Raw genomic sequence first — 20,000 nt, 5'->3', positions numbered from 1 at the left:
TTTAGGCTTTGACGTCCAGGAAGTTGTCCAAAAAGGATTGACTTTGTTGTTCCCTAATTGTTTTTTGGTAGGTTTCTACACTACTTTCCTTCCATCTATAGCATTTCTTAATATTACTCAGTTCCTTTGGCTTTGATGCCTCATGATTGAGTATTTTTATTTATTTATGTAACCTTTATTTAACTAGACAAGTCAGTTAAGAACAAATTCTTATTTACAATGACGGCCTATACTGGCCAAACCCGGACGACTGTGATTTTGACTGTGATTATGACTGTGATTTTGCTGTGATCTGATTGGGGTGTCAGTGGGCTGACTGTGAACGCTCTGAGAGACTCTGGGTTGAGGTCAGTGATAAAGTAGTCTACAGTACTACTGCCAAGAGATAGCTATAGGTGTACCTACCATAGGAGTCCCCTTGAAGCCTACTGTACCATTGACTATGTACCTACCCAGCGTGCCACAGAGTTGCAGGAGTTGTGACTCGTTTCAGTTGGTTATGTTGTCGTAGTTGTGCTTTGGGGGGAATATGGGGGAGGGATGCTGTCACCTCCAGGTAGGTGTTTGTCTCTCTCTCTCTCTCTCTCTCAATTCAATTAAATTCAAGGGGCTTTATCGGCATGGGAAACATACATTAACATTGCCAAAGCAAGTGAAGAAGATAATATACAAAAGTGAAATAAACAAAAATGAACAGTAAACATTACACTCACAGAAGTTCCAAAAGAATAAAGACATTACAAATGTCATATTATGTATATATACAGTGTTGTAACGATATACAAATGGTTAAAGTACAAAAGGGAAAATAAATAAACATAAATATGGGTTGTATTTACAATGGTGTTTGTTCTTCACTGGTTGCCCTTTTCTTGTGGCAACAGGTCACACATCTTGCTGCTGTGATGGCACTGTCTCTCTCTCTCTGTCTCTGTCTCAGTCTCTCTTTCTCTCTCTCACTTTGTCTCTCTCTGTCTCTCTTTCTCTCTCTCACTTTGTCTCTCTCTGTCTCTCTCTCTCTCTCTCTCTCTCTCTCTCTCTTTCTCTCTCACTTTGTCTCTCTCTCACTCTGTCTCAGTCTCTCTTTCTCTCTCTCACTTTGTCTCTCTTTCTCTCTCTCACTTTGTCTCTCTCTCACTCTGTCTCAGTCTCTCTTTCTCTCTCTCTCTCTACTTTAACAGAGAGCAGACAGTGGAGTGGGGGATGACGTCACTCTATAAACAGGCCAGCCAGATGAGGTAATCTCTCTCTCTCTCTCCCTCTCCCTCTCCCTCTCTCTCTCTCTCTCTCTCTCTCTCTCTCTCTCTCCGTCTCTCTCTCTCTCTACTTTAACAGAGAGCAGACAGTGGAGTGGGGGATGACATCACTCTATAAACAGGCCAGCCAGATGAGGTAATCTCTCTCTGGCCTCGTGCCTCAACATATAGACTCAGACTATAGAGCGAGCGAGAGAAAGAGAGAGGGGGGTGAGTGGGTTAGAGATAGACAACAGGTTAAGTGAGAGCGAGAGTGTAAGACAGAGAGAAAGAGGAGAGAGAGAGGAAAGAGAGAAATAAAAAGACAGACAGACGCGGGGGTGGGGTAATGAGTGTATGAGGGAGAAAAAGAGAGGGAGAGGTTTTCCAGATGTACAACTCATTTTCCTGCTCTGTGTCTTTCCTCTACTGGAGTTGTGATGCTACTCCATCTCTCCTTCTCCCCTCTCTTCCTCTCCCCTCTCTCCGTCACTCTCCCTCTGCGCTCTCTCCTTCTCCCCTCTCTTCCTCTCCCCTCTCTCCGTCACTCTCCCTCTGCGCTCTCTCCTTCTCCCCTCTCTTCCTCTCCCCTCTCTCCGTCACTCTCCCTCTGCGCTCTCTCCTTCTCTCTTCCTCTCCCTGTCTCTCTCAAATCCTCTGACTCCATCTCTCTCATCTCACCTTCTCCTCCATCTCTCTCCCTCTGCGCTCTCTCCTTCTCTCTTCCTCTCCCCTCTCTCCGTCTCTCTCCCCTCCTCTGACTCCGTCTCTCTCCTTCTCCCCTCTCTCCGTCTCTTTCTCTCTGCGCTCTCTCCTTCTCTCTTCCTCTCCCCTCTTTCCATCTCTCTCCCCTCCTCTCTCTCTGTCTCCCCTCTCTCCTTCATCACTTCTCTTCTACTAGTTCTCTCCTTCCAAGCTAAAGGCTAATATCACATGCATTAAACAACTTTAAAAAGACAAGCAAGAAAATAAAAACTAAGCATTTTTCACAGTGCTTGGGGGAGAAAATATTTCTCATTACCATGCAAACTAATACTGGATTGTATTGCACTCTGGGTGAATGGCAATATACATATTTATGATAAAGAGAGGGACGATAAATCAAGCAAACAAATGACTACCACAGGATGTTTGTGTCTAGACGGAAGCAGTCGTATAAACAGCTTTAAAAATCAGATGAATTCTATTAATAAAACAACGAATCAGAACACAGCCTGAGACCTGCCGCGTAAAGGCCTTGGAGGACCTGATGCTTTGAGGAGAATAGTGTACACTAGGTCTAATTCTGCAGCCTTGTGAAGGGTATAGTGTACACTAGGTCCAATTCTGAAGCCTTGTGAAGGGTATAGTGTACACTAGGTCTAATTCTGCAGCCTTGTGAAGGGTATAGTGTACACTAGGTCCAATTCTGCAGCCGTGTGAAGGGTATAGTGTACACTAGGTCCAATTCTGAAGCCTTGTGAAGGGTATAGTGTACACTAGGTCCAATTCTGAAGCCTTGTGAAGGGAATAGTGTACACTAGGTCCAATTCTGCAGCCGTGTGAAGGGTATAGTGTACACTAGGTCCAATTCTGAAGCCTTGTGAAGGGTATAGTGTACACTAGGTCCAATTCTGCAGCCGTGTGAAGGGTATAGTGTACACTAGGTCCAATTCTGCAGCCGTGTGAAGGGTATAGTGTACACTAGGTCCAATTCTGAAGCCTTGTGAAGGGTATAGTGTACACTAGGTCCACCTCTGCAGCCGTGTGAAGGGTATAGTGTACACTAGGTCCAATTCTGCAGCCGTGTGAAGGGTATAGTGTACACTAGGTCCAATTCTGAAGCCTTGTGAAGGGTATAGTGTACACTAGGTCCAATTCTGCAGCCTTGTGAAGGGTATAGTGTACACTAGGTCCAATTCTGCAGCCTTGTGAAGGGTATAGTGTACACTAGGTCCAATTCTGAAGCCTTGTGAAGGGTATAGTGTACACTAGGTCCAATTCTGAAGCCTTGTGAAGGGAATAGTGTACACTAGGTCCAATTCTGAAGCCTTGTGAAGGGAATAGTGTACACTAGGTCCAATTCTGCAGCCTTGTGAAGGGTATAGTGTACACTAGGTCCAATTCTGCAGCCTTGTGAAGGGAATAGTGTACACTAGGTCCAATTCTGCAGCCTTGTGAAGGGAATAGTGTACACTAGGTCCAATTCTGCAGCCTTGTGAAGGGTATAGTGTACACTAGGTCCAATTCTGCAGCCTTGTGAAGGGAATAGTGTACACTAGGTCCAATTCTGCAGCCTTGTGAAGGGAATAGTGTACACTAGGTACAATTCTGCAGCCTTGTGAAGGGAATAGTGTACACTAGGTCCAATTCTGCAGCCTTGTGAAGGGAATAGTGTACACTAGGTCCAATTCTGCAGCCGTGTGAGGGTATAGTGTACACTAGGTCCAATTCTGCAGCCTTGTGAATGCTGTAGTGTACACTCTGTAGTGTACACATACACACAGACATATGTCACACACATACACACACACACACACACACACACACACACACACACACACACACACACACACACACACACACACACACACACACACACACACACACACACACACACACACACACACACCTTACTATTTTATTTATTTTATTTATTTCACCTTTATTTAACCAGGTAGGCAAGTTGAGAACAAGTTCTCATTTACAATTGCGACCTGGCCAAGATAAAGCAAAGCAGTTCGACAACATACAAAAACACAGAGTTACACATGGAGTAAAACAACATACAATCAATGATGCAGTAGAATAAAAAAAAATAATAAAAAAATAAGACTATATACAATGTGAGCAAATGATGTGAGATAAGGGAGGTAAAGGCAAAAAAATGCCATGGTGGCAAAGTAAATAAAGTATAGCAAGAAAAATACTGGAATGGTAGATTTGTAGTTTGAAGAAAGTTCAAAGATAAAATATAAATAATATGGTGCAAAGGAGCAAAATAAATAAAATAAATAAATACAGTAGGGGAAGAGGTAGTAGTTTGGGCTAAATTATAGATGGGCTATGTACAGGTGCAGTGATCTGTGAGCTGCTCTGACAGCTGGTGCTTAAAGCTAGTGAGGGGAGATAAGTGTTTCCAGTTTCAGAGATTTTTGTAGTTCGTTCCAGTCATTGGCAGCAGAGAACTGGAAGGAGAGACGACCAAAGGAGGAGTTGGCTTTAGGGGTGACCAGAGAGATATACCTGCTGGAGCGCGTGCTACAGGTGGGTGCTGCTATGGTGACCAGTGAGCGGAGATAAGGGGGGACTTTACCTAGCAGAGTCTTGTAGATGACCTGGAGCCAATGTGTTTGGCGACGATTATGAAGCGAAGGCCAGCCAACGAGAGCGTACAGGTCGCAGTGGTGGGTAGTATATGGGGCTTTGGTGACAAAACGGATGGCACTGTGATAGACTGCATCCAGCTTGTTGAGTAGGGTATTGGAAGCTATTTTGTAAAAGACATCGCCGAAGTCGAGGATTGGTAGGATGGTCAGTTTTACGAGGGTATGTTTGGCAGCATGAGTGAAGGATGCTTTGTTGCGAAATAGGAAGCCAATTCGAGATTTCACTTTGGATTGGAGATGATTGATGTGAGTCTGGAAGGAGAGTTTACAGTCTAACCAGACACCTAGGTATTTGTAGTTGTCCACAAATTCTAAGTTAGAACCGTCCAGAGAAGTGATGCTGGACAGGCGGGCAGGTGCAGGCAGCGATCGGTTGAAGAGCATGCATTTAGTTTTATTTGTGTTTAGGAGCAGTTGGAGACCACGGAAGGAGAGTTGAATGGCATTGAAGCTCGTCTGGAGGGTTGTTAACACAGTGTCCAAAGAAGGGCCAGAAGTGTACAGAATGGTGTCGTCTGCGTAGAGGTGGATCAGAGATTCACCAGCAGCAAGAGCGACATCATTTATGTATACAGAGAAAAGAGTTGGCCCAAGAATTGAACCCTGTGGTACCCCCATAGAGACTGCCAGAGGTCCAGACAGTAGGCCCTCCGATTTGACACACTGAACTCTGTCAGAGAAGTAGTTGGTGAACCAGGCGACGCAATCGTTTGAGAAACCAAGGCTACTGAGTCTGCCGATGAGGATGTGGTGATTAACAGAGTCAAAAGCTTTGGCCAGGTCAATGAATACGGCAGCACAGTAATGTTTCTTATCGATGGCGGTTACGATGTCGTTTAGGACCTTGAGCGTGGCTGAGGTGCACCCATGACCAGCTCTGAAACCAGATTGCATAGCGGAGAGGGTGCGGTGGGATTCGAAATGGTCGGTAATCTGTTTGTTGACTTGGCTTTCGAAGACCTTAGAAAGGCAGGGTAGGATGGATATAGGTCTGTAGCAATTTGGGTCAAGAGTGTCACCTCCTTTGAAGAGGGGGATGACAGCAGCTGCTTTCCAATCTATGGGAATCTCAGACGACACGAAAGAGAGGTTGAACAGGCTAGTAATAGGGGTTGCAATAATTTCGGCAGATAATTTTAGAAAGAAAGGGTCCAGATTGTCAAGCCCAGCTGATTTGTAGGGGTCCAGATTTTGCAGCTCTTTCAGAACATCAGCTGAATGGATTTGGGAGAAGGAGAAATGGGGGAGGCTTGGGCGAGTTGCTGTGGGGGTGCAGTGCTGTTGAATGCAGTAGGGGTAGTTAGGTGGAAAGCATGGCCAGCCGTAGAAAAATGCTTATTGAAATTCTCAATTATAGTGGGCTTATCGGGTGGTGACAGAGTTTCCTATCCTCAGTGCAGTGGGCAGTTGGGAGGAGGTGTTCTTATTCTCCATGGACTTTACAATGTCCCAGAACTTTTTAGAGTTGGAGTTGCACGGGGCGAATTTCTGTTTGAAAAAGCTAGCCTTGGCGTTTCTAACTGCCTGTGTGTATTGGTTTCTAACTTCCCTAAAAAGTTGCATATCGCGGGGGCAGTTCGATGCTAATGCAGAACGCCACAGGATATTTTTGTGTTGGTTAAGGGCAGTCAGGTCTGGGGAGAACCAAGGGCTATATCTGTTCCTGGTTCTAAATTTCTTGAAAGGGGCATGCTTATTTAAGATGGTGAGGAAGGCATTTTTAAAAAATAACCAGGCATCCTCTACTGACGGGATGAGGTCAATATCCTTCCAGGATACCAGGGCCAGGTCGATTAGAAAGGCTTGCTCGTTGAAATGTTTCAGGGAGCGTTTGACAGTGATGAGTGGAGGTCGTTTGACCGCTGACCCATTACGGGTGCAGGCAATGAGGCAGTGATCGCTGAGATCTTGGTTGAAAACAGCAGAGGTGTATTTAGAGGGCACGTTGGTTAGGATGATATCTATGAGGGTGCCAGTGTTTGCGGCTTTGGGGTTGTACCTGGTGGGTTCATTAATAATTTGTGTGAGATTGAGGGCATCAAGCTTGGATTGTAGGATGGCTGGGGTGTTAAGCATGTCCCAGTTTAGGTCACCTAGTAGCACGAGCTCTGAAGATAGATGGGGGCAATCAGTTCACATATGGTGTCCAGAGCACAACTAGGGGCCGAGGGGGGTCTATAGCAGGCGGCAACGGTGAGAGACTTGTTTTTGGAGAGGTGGATTTTTAAAATTAGAAGTTCAAATTGTTTGGGTACAGACCTGGATAGCAGGACAGAACTCTGCAGGCTATCTCTGCAGTAGATTGCAACACCGCCCCCTTTGGTCGTTCTATCTTGTCTGAAAACGTTGTAGTTAGGGATGAAGATTTCAGAGTTTTTGGTGGACTTCCTAAGCCAAGATTCAGACACAGCTAGGACATCCGGGTTGGCGGAGTGTGCTAAAGCAGTGAATAAAACAAACTTAGGGAGGAGGCTTCTAATGTTAACATGCATGAAACCAAGGTTATTACGGTTACAGAAGTCATCAAAAGAGAGCGCCTGGGGAGTAGGAGTGGAGCCAGGCACTGCAGGGCCTGGATTCACCTCTACATCCCCAGAGGAGCAGAGAAGAATAAGTATGAGGGTACGGCTAAAAGCTATAAGAATTGGTCGTCTGTGACGTCCAGAGTAGAGAGAAAAAGGAGCAGGTTTCTGGGGGCGATAAAATAGCTTCAAGGTATAATGTACAGACAAAGGTATGGTGGGATGTGAGTACAGAGGAGGTAAACCTAGGCATTTAGTGATAGTGAGAGAGATATTGTCTCTAGAAACATCATTGAAACCAGAAGATGTCATAGCATGTGTGGGTGGAGGAACTGAGAGGTTGGATAAGGTATAATGAGCAGGGCTAGAGGCTCTACAGTGAAATAAGCCAATAAACACTAACCAGAACAGCAATGGAGAAGGCATATTGACATTAAGGAGAGGCATGCTTAGCCGAGTGATCAAAGGGTCCAGTGAGATTCAGACAGCTAGCCGGGCCATAGGTAGCAAGCTGGTGGAAGATGGGAGGGAGGTCTGTTTTTAGCCAGCTCGTGCGTTTCCGTCTGTGGGTTAGTGGGGTTCCGTGTGGAAGGGGGGACCTGTCCAAGTTGGCAAAATAGTTAGTTATAGTGGCCCAAGAAAAGTGTCCGATAGACCTATTCAGATCGCAGCCGAAAAGACAGCTAACGATTAGCGGGCCGCAGATGGGCGATCAGGTTACGTCGCGACGGAGGGGCCAGTTGGATAACTCCCTCGGGCAGATAACGTCGGTGGTCCAGTCGTGAAGACCCGATGGGGCTCGGATCGGCAGTAAAACGGGTCAGGATAGGTGAGTTGTAGCCCAGGAGACACTTCAGCTGGCTAGCTCAGGAATAGCCCAGGAGTGGCTGACGGAACTCTTCAGCTGGCTAGCTGGCTAGCTCCGTAATAATGTGTGTTATTTCCGTGACCGACGTTGCCAATAGTCACTCAGGTAGCAGCTAGTTAGCTGCAAGATCCAGGTGTAAATGTCCAGAGCCTGCGGTAGAAATCGGGGAAAGGAGAGAGAATAGGTCCGGTATGCTCTGGTCTGAGTCGCGCTGTACAAAAACTGGCGATAGCTTTTCGAGCTAATGGATAGCTGAGGACAGCTAACCGTGGCTAGCTGAACTTCAACGTTAGCCAGTGAAAATGGCTATGGCCAAGACGGTCTGGTGTATATACAAGTATTATATAACAGTAATATACAACGGCAATATATAACAGTAATACAGTGCATTCGGAAAGTATACAGACCCCTTGACTTTTTCCACATTTTTGGACGTTACAGCCTTATTCTAATATGGATTAAATGAATAAAAATGACTTGTCAATCTACACACAATACCCCATAATGAGAAAGCGAAAACAGTCAGTTTATCACAAAATCTAATTTACAATGACGGCCTACACCGGCCAAACCCGGATGACGGTGGATCAATGCACCACTTAGATCAATGTACTACTACATTGCTCATCCTTGAGATGTTTCTACAACTTGACTGGACTCCACCTGTGGTACATTCTATTGATGGACATGATTTGGAAAGGCGCACACCTTCTATATAAGGTCCAACAATTGACAGTGCATGTCAGAGCAAAAACCAAGACCAGGCATGTCCGTAGAGCTCTGAGGCAGGATTGTGTCGGGGCACAGATCTGGGGAAGGGTACAAAAAATTTCTGCAGCATTGAAAGAATCCAAGAACACAGTGGCCTCCATCATTCTTAAAGTGAAGAAGTGTGGAACCACCAAGACTCTTCCAAGAGCTGGCCTCCCGGACAAACTAAGCAATCGGGAGAGAAGGGCCTTGTTCAGGGAGGTGACCAAGAACCCAATGGTCACTCTGATAGAGGACCAGAGTTCCTCTGTGGAGATGGGATAACCTCCCAGAAGGACAACCATCTCTGCAGCCCTCCACCAATCAGGCCTTTATGGTAGAGTGGCCAGACAGAAGTCACTCCTCAGTAAAAGGCACATCACAGCCCGCTTGGTGTTTGCCAAAAGGCACCTAAAGACTCTCAGTCCTCTGGTCTGATGATACCAGTATTGAACTCTTTGGCCTGAATGCCAAGTGTCATGTCTGAAGGAAACCTGGCACCATCCCTACTGTGAAGCATGGTGGTGGCAGCATTATGCTGTGGGGATGTTTTTCAGCGGCAGGGACTGGGAGACTAGTCAGGATTGAGGGAAAGATGAACAAAGCAAAGTACAGAGAGATCCTTGATGAAAACCTGCTCCAGAGTGCTCAGGACCTCAGACTGGGGTGAAGGTTCACCTTCCAACAGGACAACAACCCTAATCACACAGCCAAGACAACGCAGGAGTGGCTTCGGGACAAGTCTCTGAATGTCCTACAGCAAAGCAGCTGCATTTGCATTTGTTTAGGCTGTTTTCTAGTGACATTCATATGGATACATCCATAACAATGACGAAAGAAAATGTGCTCATTCGTCAGGACACTGTTGTTCAGAGGAGCTATCCAACAAGACAGCTAACACAATCACTTCAAACTGAAGCTGGAAAGACTGCAAACCAGCTGTACTTCATTTAGTTTTACCCTTTTTCAATTTACATTTCTTTGTATGCGGTATATCCATAAAAATGATGCCAGCTGATTCATGATTTCGACTGGCTGAGAAACGCTGCCTGCCTGCACGTCTCGTCCTGACTCCCGACACATTCATTACTATGGGACAGCTGGAGATCCAATTTGAATATTGCAACAATGTTGTAAATGTCAGAGAGACAGACAGCAAGGTTGATATAAATCTCCGCTGTTGAAAATTAAATGTTAGTCTTAAAGAAATGTGAGATAATGTCTAGATGCTTTTTACAGTGGAGATCAAGTTTATACATTGCCTGGCTGGGCTGACGAGACAGTGGATTGCGCAGTCAGATGGAACAGAGTAAATGGGCATTTTAACGTTATAGATTTAGCCGGTGGTAACCAATCAGCATTCAGGATTAGACCCACCTGTTGTATAAAAGTGTAATATATAACAGTAATATATAACAGTAATATACACTATACCAGTAACAGTATACAGTGAGGGAAAAAAGTATTTGATCCCCTGCTGATTTTGTTTGTTTGCCCACTGACAAAGACATGATCAGTCTATCATTTTAATGGTAGGTTTATTTGAACAGTGAGAGACAGAATAACCACAAAATAATCCAGAAAAAACGCATGTCAAAAATGTTAGAAATTGATTTGCATTTTAATGAGGGAAATAAGTATTTGACCCCCTCTCAATCAGAAAGATTTCTGGCTCCCAGGTGTCTTTTATACAGGTAACGAGCTGAGATTAGGAGCACACTCTTAAAGGGAGTGCTCCTAATCTCAGTTTGTTACCTGTATAAAAGACACCTGTCCACAGAAGCAATCAATCAATCAGATTCTAAACTCTCCACCATGGCCAAGAACAAAGAGCTATCCAAGGATGTCAGGGACAAGATTGTAGACCTACACAACGCTGGAATGGGCTACAAGACCATCGCCAAGCAGCTTGGTGAGAAGGTGACAACAGTTGTTGTGATTATTCGCAAATGGAAGAAACACAAAAGAACTGTCAATCTCCCTCGGCCTGGGGCTCCATGAAAGATCTCACCTCATGGAGTTGCAATGATCATGAGAGCGGTGAGGAATCAGCCCAGAACTACACGGGAGGACCTTGTCAATGATCTCAAGGCAGCTGGCACCGTAGTCACGAAGAAAACAATTGGTAACACACTACGCCGTGAAGGACTGAAATCCTGCAGCACCCGCAAGGTCCCCCTGCTCAAGAAAGCACATATACATGCCCGTCTGAAATTTGCCTATGAACATTGGAATGATTCAGAGGACAACTGGGTGAAAGTGTTGTGGTCAGATGAGACCAAAATGGAGCTCTTTGGCATCAACTCAACTAGCCGTGTTTGGAGGAGGAGGAATGCTGCCTATGACCCCAAGAACACCATCCCCACCGTCAAACATGGAGGTGGAAACATTATGCTTTGGTGGTGTTTTTCTGTTAAGGGGACAGGACAACTTCACCGCATCAAAGGGACGATGGACGGGGCCATGTACGTCAAATCTTGGGTGAGAACCTCCTTCCCTCAGCCAGGGCATTGAAAATGGGTCGTGGATGGGTATTCCAGCATGACAATGACCCAAAACACACGGCCAAGGCAACAAAGGAGTGGCTCAAGAAGAAGCACATAAGGTCCTGGAGTGGCCTAGCCAGTCTCCAGACCTTAATCCCATAGAAAATCTGTGGAGGGAGCTGAAGGTTCGAGTTGCCAAACGTCAGCCTCGAAACCTTAATGACTTGGAGAAGATCTGCAAAGAGGAGTGGGACAAAATCCCTCCTGAGATGTGTGCAAACCTTGTGGCCAACTACAAGAAACGTCTGACCTCTGTGATTGCCAACAAGGGTTTTTCCACCAAGTATAAGTCATGTTTTGCAGAGGGGTCAAATACTTATTTCCCTCATTAAAATGCTGATCATTTCTTTGTCAGTGGGCAAACATACAAAACCAGCAGGGGATCAAATACTTTTTCCCTCACTGTATATTCAAGATGTTGTAATAAAGTAGAGATGTCTTACTGTGGCTGTGGCTGAGACGGTCTGTATGCTGGTGTCCTGTCCACTATGTTCATTGTGGTTCTGTGAAGTGGGGTACATGTTGAGGGGGTGTTCGCTGACGGGGGGCTGTCCTGTGTAGTCAGGGGGGCGTAGGGTGTGGGTGAGGGTGTGAGGCGGTGAACTCAGCGGACAGGCCGTTCTGAGGGGGGGCAAATTGGGCGGAGGGGTACGGCTGAGTCATGGAGTCTGGAGGGGGTGGGGCTTCCTGGTTACCCTGCAGGGGGAGAGGAGGGAGAGAAGGTGAGAGAGTTAGTACCACACCAGATTGAACAATTAATACCAAAAAATGTCCAGTCATCCATTCAGTCAGCCAGTCAGTCAGTAGGCCAGCCAGCCAGTCAACCAACCATCCAGTCAGGTCAGTAAGTCAACCAGCCAGCCAACCAGCCAGTCAGGTCAGTAAGTCAACCAGCCAGCCAGTCAACCAACCAGCAAGTCAGACAGTCAATAACTAATTTACCAGCCAAACCAGCCAGCTAACCAGTAAGTCAGTCAGGCAGCAATACAGTCAATCAATAAGCCAGTCAGCCAACCGGCCAACTAGCCAACCAGTCAGCCAGTCAGTCAACCAGTCCCATAGTGAGTGGCAGCATGATAAACCAATAACTACTATGGACGCTCAGACACACTCCATCCATTCATTACCACCACACACACACACACACACACACACACACACACACACACACACACACACACACACACACACACACACACACACACACACACACACACACACACACACACACACACACACACACACTCCCAAGAAGAAGCCTCTCTGAGTACTACAGTAGCCACCTCAAGAAAAGTCCTGAAATAAAATACGAAGAAGCATTAGCACAATGCTAACACATTCACATGTGTGTGTGGGTACTACTCTGTAAAATGTGTCCTTGTTAAAACCCACTTCTGCTCTTTACAGGAGATGTTACACATTTCACACTGTTCTCATTATCTCTATCACACACACACACACACACACACACACACACACACACACACACACACACACACACACACACACACACGCATCAACACAACACATTTAATATAGCACACTGATCACACTTAGACTCATCACGTATCAGTCCCTCTCATCTGATTACCAGTGTTACACTCATTATGTATCAGTCCCTGTCATCTGATTACCAGTGTTACACTCATCATGTATCAGTCCCTGTCATCTGATTACCAGTGTAACACTCATCATGTATCAGTCCCTGTCATCTGATTACCAGTGTAACACTCATCATGTATCAGTCCTTGTCATCTGATTACCAGTGTTACTCATCACGTATCAGTCCCTCTCATCTGATTACCAGTGTTACTCATCATGTATCAGTCCCTCTCAGTCCTTCTCATCTGATTACCAGTGTTACACTCATCATGTATCAGTCCCTCTCATCTGATTACCAGTGTTACACTCATCACGTATCAGTCCCTGTCATCTGATTACCATTGTTACTCATCATGTATCAGTCCTTCTCATCTGATTACCAGTGTTACTCATCATGTATCAGTCCCTGTCATCTGATTACCAGTGTTACACTCATCATGTATCAGTCCCTGTCATCTGATTACCAGTGTTACACTCATCGTGTATCAGTCCTTCTCATCTGATTACCAGTGTTACACTCATCATGTATCAGTCCCTGTCATCTGATTACCAGTGTTACTCATCATGTATCAGTCCCTGTCATCTGATTACCAGTGTTACACTCATCATGTATCAGTCCCTCTCATCTGATTACCAGTGTTACTCATCATGTATCAGTCCCTGTCATCTGATTACCAGTGTTACACTCATCATGTATCAGTCCCTCTCATCTCATTACCAGTGTTACACTCATCATGTATCAGTCCCTCTCATCTGATTACCAGTGTTACACTCATCGTGTATCAGTCCCTCTCATCTGATTACCAGTGTTACACTCATCATGTATCAGTCCTTCTCATCTGATTACCAGTGTTACACTCATCATGTATCAGTCCCTCTCATCTGATTACCAGTGTTACTCATCATGTATCAGTCCCTGTCATCTGATTACCAGTGTTTCTCATCATGTATCAGTCCCTGTCAACTGATTACCAGTGTTACACTCATCATGTATCAGTCCCTGTCATCTGATTACCAGTGTTACACTCATCATGTATCAGTCCCTGTCATCTGATTACCAGTGTTACACTCATCATGTATCAGTCCCTCTCATCTCATTACCAGTGTTACACTCATCATGTATCAGTCCCTCTCATCTGATTACCAGTGTTACACTCATCATGTACCAGTCCCTCTCATCTGATTACCAGTGTTACACTCATCATGTATCAGTCCTTCTCATCTGATTACCAGTGTTACACTCATCATGTATCAGTCCCTCTCATCTGATTACCAGTGTTACTCATCATGTATCAGTCCCTGTCATCTGATTACCAGTGTTACTCATCATGTATCAGTCCCTGTCATCTGATTACCAGTGTTACACTCATCATGTATCAGTCCCTCTCATCTGATTACCAGTGTTACACTCATCATGTATCAGTCCCTCTCATCTGATTACCAGTGTTACACTCATCATGTATCAGTCCTTCTCATCTGATTACCAGTGTTACTCATCATGTATCAGTCCCTGTCATCTGATTACCAGTGTTACTCATCATGTATCAGTCCCTGTCATCTGATTACCAGTGTTACTCATCATGTATCAGTCCCTCTCATCTGATTACCAGTGTTACACTCATCATGTATCAGTCCTTCTCATCTGATTACCAGTGTTACACTCATCATGTATCAGTCCTTCTCATCTGATTACCAGTGTTACTCATCATGTATCAGTCCCTGTCATCTGATTACCAGTGTTTCTCATCATGTATCAGTCCCTGTCAACTGATTACCAGTGTTACACTCATCATGTATCAATCCCTCTCATCTGATTACCAGTGTTACACTCATCATGTATCAGTCCCTCTCATCTGATTACCAGTGTTACACTCATCATGTATCAGTCCTTCTCATCTGATTGCCAGTGTTACACTCATCATGTCAGACTGATCACAAAAAAATAGACTTTCATTTCGGACATTTGAAACGGTCTTGAGAACGTCGATATATGCCTTCCAGCAATGGGCACAAACTTGTGATGCTCGGAATAGGAATGCGCTGCAAAGACCACTGCATTATTTCACAGTGCTCTAGACAGCTATGAGAATACTTGATGGTAACATTGCTCTAGACAGCTATGAGAATACTTGATGGTAACATTGCTCTAGACAGCTATGAGAATACTCATTGTAACATTGCTCTAGCCAGCTATGAGAATACTCATTGTAACATTGCTCTAGCCAGCTATGAGAATACTCATTGTAACATTGCTCTAGACAGCTATGTGAATACTCATTGTAACATTGCTCTAGACAGCTACACTCATCATGTATCAGTCCTTCTCATCTGATTACCAGTGTTACACTCATCATGTATCAGTCCCTGTCATCTGATTACCAGTGTTACACTCATCATGTATCAGTCCCTGTCATCTGATTACCAGTGTTACACTCATCATGTATCAGTCCCTGTCATCTGATTACCAGTGTTACACTCATCATGTATCAGTCCCTCTCATCTGATTACCAGTGTAACTCATCATGTATCAGTCCTTCTCATCTGATTGCCAGTGTTACACTCATCATGTCAGACTGATCACAAAAAAATTGACTTTCATTTCGGACATTTGAAACAGTGAACTGGGAGGGAAGCATCATGCAGTATACAGACAGACAGTGAACTGGGAGGGAAGCATCATGTAGTCTACAGACAGTGAACTGGGAGGGAAGCTACATGTAGTCTACAGACAGACAGTGAACTGGGAGGGAAGCATCATGTAGTCTACAGACAGTGAACTGGGAGGGAAGCATCATGTAGTCTACAGACAGTGAACTGGGAGGGAAGCATCATGTAGTCTACAGACAGACAGTGAACTCGGAGGGAAGCATCATGTAGTCTACAGACAGTGAACTGGGAGGGAAGCATCATGTAGTCTACAGACAGACAGTGAACTGGGAGGGAAGCATCATGTAGTCTACAGACAGACAGTGAACTGAGAGGGAAGCATCATGTAGTCTACAGACAGACAGTGAACTGGGAGGGAAGCATCATGTAGTCTACAGACAGACAGTGAACTGGGAGGGAAGCATCGTGTAGTCTACAGACAGACAGTGAACTGGGAGGGAAGCATCATGTAGTCTACAGACAGTGAACTGGGAGGGAAGCACCGTGTAGTCTACAGACAGTGAACTGGGAGGGAAGCATCGTGTAGTCTACAGACAGACAGTGAACTGGGAGGGAAGCATCACGTAGTCTACAGACAGTGAACTGGGAGGGAAGCATCATGTAGTCTACAGACAGACAGTGACCTGAGAGGGAAGCATCATGTATTCTACAGACAGTGAACTGGGAGGGAAGCATCATGTAGTCTACAGACAGTGAACTGGGAGGGAAGCATCATGTAGTCTACAGACAGACAGTGAACTGGGAGGGAAGCATCATGTAGTCTACAGACAGTGAACTGGGAGGGAAGCATCATGTAGTCTACAGACAGTGAACTGGCAGGGAAGCATCGTGTAGTCTACAGTCAGACAGTGAACTGAGAGGGAAGCATCATGTAGTCTACAGACAGACAGTGAACTGGGAGGGAAGCATCATGTAGTCTACAGACAGACAGTGAACTGAGAGGGAAGCATCATGTAGTCTACAGACAGTGAACTGGGAGGGAAGCATCATGTAGTCTACAGACAGACAGTGAACTGGGAGGGAAGCATCATGTAGTCTACAGACAGACAGTGAACTGGGAGGGAAGCATCGTGTAGTCTACAGACAGACAGTGAACTGAGAGGAAAGCATCATGTAGTCTACAGACAGTGAACTGGGAGGGAAGCATCATGTAGTCTACAGACAGTGAACTGGGAGGGAAGCATCATGTAGTCTACAGACAGTGAACTGGGAGGGAAGCATCATGTAGTCTACAGACAGACAGTGAACTGAGAGGGAAGCATCATGTAGTCTACAGACAGTGAACTGGGAGGGAAGCATCATGTAGTCTACAGACAGTGAACTGGGAGGGAAGCATCATGTAGTCTACAAACAGTGAACTGGGAGGGAAGCATCATGTAGTCTACAGACAGTGAACTGGGAGGGAAGCATCGTGTAGTCTACAGACAGACAGTGAACTGAGAGGGAAGCATCGTGTAGTCTACAGACAGACAGTGAACTGGGAGGGAAGCATCGTGTAGTCTACAGTCAGACAGTGAACTGAGAGGGAAGCATCATGTAGTCTACAGACAGACAGTGAACTGGGAGGGAAGCATCATGTAGTCTACAGACAGACAGTGAACTGAGAGGGAAGCATCATGTAGTCTACAGACAGTGAACTGGGAGGGAAGCATCATGTAGTCTACAGACAGACAGTGAACTGGGAGGGAAGCATCATGTAGTCTACAGACAGACAGTGAACTGGGAGGGAAGCATCGTGTAGTCTACAGACAGACAGTGAACTGAGAGGAAAGCATCATGTAGTCTACAGACAGTGAACTGGGAGGGAAGCATCATGTAGTCTACAGACAGTGAACTGGGAGGGAAGCATCATGTAGTCTACAGACAGTGAACTGGGAGGGAAGCATCATGTAGTCTACAGACAGACAGTGAACTGAGAGGGAAGCATCATGTAGTCTACAGACAGTGAACTGGGAGGGAAGCATCATGTAGTCTACAGACAGTGAACTGGGAGGGAAGCATCATGTAGTCTACAAACAGTGAACTGGGAGGGAAGCATCATGTAGTCTACAGACAGTGAACTGGGAGGGAAGCATCGTGTAGTCTACAGACAGACAGTGAACTGGGAGGGAAGCATCATGTAGTCTACAGACAGTGAACTGGGAGGGAAGCATCATGTAGTCTACAAACAGTGAACTGGGAGGGAAGCATCATGTAGTCTACAGAAAGTGAACTGGGAGGGAAGCATCGTGTAGTCTACAGACAGACAGTGAACTGAGAGGGAAGCATCGTGTAGTCTACAGACAGACAGTGAACTGGGAGTGAAGCATCGTGTAGTCTACAGACAGACAGGGAACTGAGAGGGAAGAATCGTGTAGTCTACAGACAGTGAACTGGGAGGGAACACTGCACATATGTGAAGGCCCGTGTGGGTCACTCCTTTAGGGGTATATATATATACTAGGTCAGCAAGTCTGGCCAATGCATGCCTGAGATATAGAACCCACACGGGCCTTCACATATGGAGTGACCCACACGGGCCTTCACATATGTGCAGTGTTCCCTCCCAGTTCAGATATATATATATACACTGCTCAAAAAAATAAAGGGAACACTTAAACAACACAATGTAACTCCAAGTCAATCACACTTCTCGGAAATCAAACTGTCCACTTAGAAAGCAACACTGATTGACAATAAATTTCACATGCTGTTGTGCAAATGGAATAGACAACAGGTGGAAATTATAGGCAATTAGCAAGACACCCCCAATAAAGGACTGGTTCTGCAGGTGGGGACCACAGACCACTTCTCAGTTCCTATGCTTCCTGGCTGATGTTTTGGTGACTTTTGAATGCTGGCGGTGCTTTCACTCTAGTGGTAGCATGAGACGGAGTCTACAACCCACACAAGTGGCTCAGGTAGTGCAGCTCATCCAGGATGGCACATCAATGCGAGCTGTGGCAAGAAGGTTTGCTGTGTCTGTCAGCGTAGTGTCCAGAGCATGGAGGCGCTACCAGGAGACAGGCCAGTACATCAGGAGACGTGGAGGAGGCCGTAGGAGGGCAACAACCCAGCAGCAGGACCGCTACCTCCGCCTTTGTGCAAGGAGGAGCAGGAGAAGCACTGCCAGAGCCCTGCAAAATGACCTCCAGCAGGCCACAAATGTGCATGTGTCTGCTCAAACGGTCAGAAACAGACTCCATGAGGGTGGTATGAGGGCCTGACGTCCACAGGTGGGGGTTGTGCTTACAGCCCCACACCGTGAAGGACGTTTGGCATTTGCCAGAGAACACCAAGATTGGCAAATTCGCCACTGGCGCCCTGTGCTCTTCACAGATGAAAGCAGGTTCACACTGAGCACGTGACAGACGTGACAGAGTTTGGAGACGCCGTGGAGAACGTTCTGCTGCCTCCAACATCCTCCAGCATGACCGGTTTGGCGGTGGGTCAGTCATGGTGTGGGGTGGCATTTCTTTGGGGGGCCGCACAGCCCTCCATGTGCTCGCCAGAGGTAGCCTGACTGCCATTAGGTACCGAGATGAGATCCTCAGACACCTTGTGAGACCATATGCTGGTGCGGTTGGCCCTGGGTTCCTCCTAATGCAAGACAATGCTAGACCTCATGTGGCTGGAGTGTGTCAGCAGTTCCTGCAAGAGGAAGGCATTGATGCTATGGACTGGCCCGCCCATTCCCCAGACCTAAATCCAATTGAGCACATCTGGGACATCATGTCTCACTCCATCCACAAACGCCACGTTGCACCACAGACTGTCCAGGAGTTGGCGGATGCTTTAGTCCAGGTCTGGGAGGAGATCCATCAGGAGACCATCCGCCACCTCATCAGGAGCATGCCCAGGCGTTGTAGGGAGGTCATACAGGCACGTGGAGGCCACACACACTACTGAGCCTCATTTTGACTTGTTTTAAGGACATTACATCAAAGTTGGATCAGCCTGTAGTGTGGTTTTCCACTTTAATTTTGAGTGTGACTCCAAATCCAGACCTCCATGGGTTGATAAATTGGATTTCCATTGATTATTATTGTGTGATTTTGTTGTCAGCACATTCAACTATGTAAAGAAAAAAGTATTTAATAAGATTATTTCTTTCATTCAGATCTAGGATGTGTTGTTTAAGTGTTCCCTTTATTTTTTGGAGCAGTATATATATATATATATATATATATATATATATATATAGAGAGAGAGAGAGAGAGAGAGAGAGACAGAGACAGAGACAGAGACAGAGACAGAGAGAGAGAGAGAGAGAGAGAGAGAGAGAGAGAGAGAGAAAGAGAGAGAGAGAATAGTCAGACTTAGCTAAACGCTCTGGTGTGCATCTAATGAGAACCACATTTGGAGGTCTGAAATATGCTTTACGTGGCAGTGAGCTGGAGAAATCACACTCACACATACACACACACACACACACAGAGAGAGAGAGAGAGAATATCTCTTTA

The 20,000-nt window shown here is 45.8% G+C and overlaps 1 pseudogene; it reads right to left on the bottom strand.

Moving 5' to 3' along the window:
- LOC106594842 (RNA binding protein fox-1 homolog 1-like) overlaps positions 1-20,000 on the bottom strand; it is a 695,930-nt pseudogene that overhangs the window by 89,153 nt on the left and 586,777 nt on the right.

This window comes from Salmo salar, chromosome ssa06 (assembly GCF_905237065.1).
Source record: "Salmo salar chromosome ssa06, Ssal_v3.1, whole genome shotgun sequence".
NCBI classification, from domain to species: Eukaryota; Metazoa; Chordata; class Actinopteri; order Salmoniformes; family Salmonidae; genus Salmo; species Salmo salar.
The sequence above is the reverse complement of the archived record's forward strand: the minus strand, read 5'-3'. Positions and strand labels throughout refer to the sequence as shown.